This window comes from Tachypleus tridentatus, chromosome 12, assembly GCF_004210375.1.
Source record: "Tachypleus tridentatus isolate NWPU-2018 chromosome 12, ASM421037v1, whole genome shotgun sequence".
Lineage (NCBI taxonomy): Eukaryota > Metazoa > Arthropoda > Merostomata > Xiphosura > Limulidae > Tachypleus > Tachypleus tridentatus.
The window spans coordinates 132,836,563-132,838,291 of record NC_134836.1 but is presented as its reverse complement, the minus strand read 5'-3'; positions in this window follow the sequence as shown (position 1 = coordinate 132,838,291).

The window sequence follows — 1,729 nt, the reverse complement described above, 5'->3', positions numbered from 1 at the left end:
TGCGCGAACGAACGACACTATATGTGACAGCCAATCAGCGACTAAGCCATTCTTCGCTGAGTTGTTCTAGCATGGCGGAAATACTGATTGAAGTGTTTTCCCAGCGACACTGAGCACGAAATGTATACTTTCATTGCTAGCCCTAACAGGTTCCATACTTTCATTACACCCTGAAGCAATACAATTCGCCCCTGTACTTGAAGTGTTGCGTCTTTCGTTTAGGAACAGGCCTATTAATTTGAACTAACACAAACGTTCTATCTAAGTTAAAATCACATGTCAAAAAAAAAATCGTAAATCAATTATAGAAACAATTACGAATTTCTTTCTCTTTCCAACTGTTTAATGAAATATTAACATTATATAGGTGTTTGTAAACTTATGTTTCCAACTGTTTAAAAATATTAACATTATATCAGTGTTTGTAAACTTATGTTTCCAACTGTTTAAAAAATATTAACATTATATAAGTGTTTGTAAACTTATGTTTCCAACTGTTTAATGAAATATTAACATTATATAAGTGTTTGTAAACTTATGTTTCCAACTGTTTAATGAAATATTAACATTATATAAGTGTTTGTAAACTTATGTTTCCAACTGTTTAATGAAATATTAACATTATATAAGTGTTTGTAAACTTATGTTTCCAACTGTTTAAAAAATATTAACATTATATCAGTGTTTGTAAACTTATGTTTCCAACTGTTTAATGAAATATTAACATTATATAAGTGTTTGTAAACTTATGTTTCCAACTGTTTAAAAAATATTAACATTATATCAGTGTTTGTAAACTTATGTTTCCAACTGTTTAATGAAATATTAACATTATATAAGTGTTTGTAAACTTATGTTTCCAACTGTTTAAAAAATATTAACATTATATAAGTGTTTGTAAACTTATGTTTCCAACTGTTTAATGAAATATTAACATTATATAAGTGTTTGTAAACTTATGTTTCAAACTGTTTAATGAAATATTAACATTATATACGTGTTTGTAAACTTATGTTTCCAACTGTTTAATGAAATATTAACATTATATAGGTGTTTGTAAACTTATGTTTCCAACTGTTTAATGAAATATTAACATTATATAAGTGTTTGTAAACTTATGTTTCCAACTGTTTAATGAAATATTAACATTATATAGGTGTTTGTAAACTTATGTTTCCAACTGTTTAATGAAATATTAACATTATATACGTGTTTGTAAACTTATGTTTCCAACTGTTTAATGAAATATTAACATTATATAGGTGTTTGTAAACTTATGTTTCCAACTGTTTAATGAAATATTAACATTATATAAGTGTTTGTAAACTTATGTTTCCAACTGTTTAATGAAATATTAACATTATATACGTGTTTGTAAACTTATGTTTCCAACTGTTTAATGAAATATTAACATTATATAGGTGTTTGTAAACTTATGTTTCCAACTGTTTAATGAAATATTAACATTATATAAGTGTTTGTAAACTTATGTTTCCAACTGTTTAATGAAATATTAACATTATATAAGTGTTTGTAAACTTATGTTTCCAACTGTTTAATGAAATATTAACATTATATAAGTGTTTGTAAACTTATGTTTCCAACTGTTTAATGAAATATTAACATTATATAGGTGTTTGTAAACTTATGTTTCCAACTGTTTAATGAAATATTAACATTATATAAGTGTTTGTAAACTTATGTTTCCAACTGTTTAAAAAATATTAAC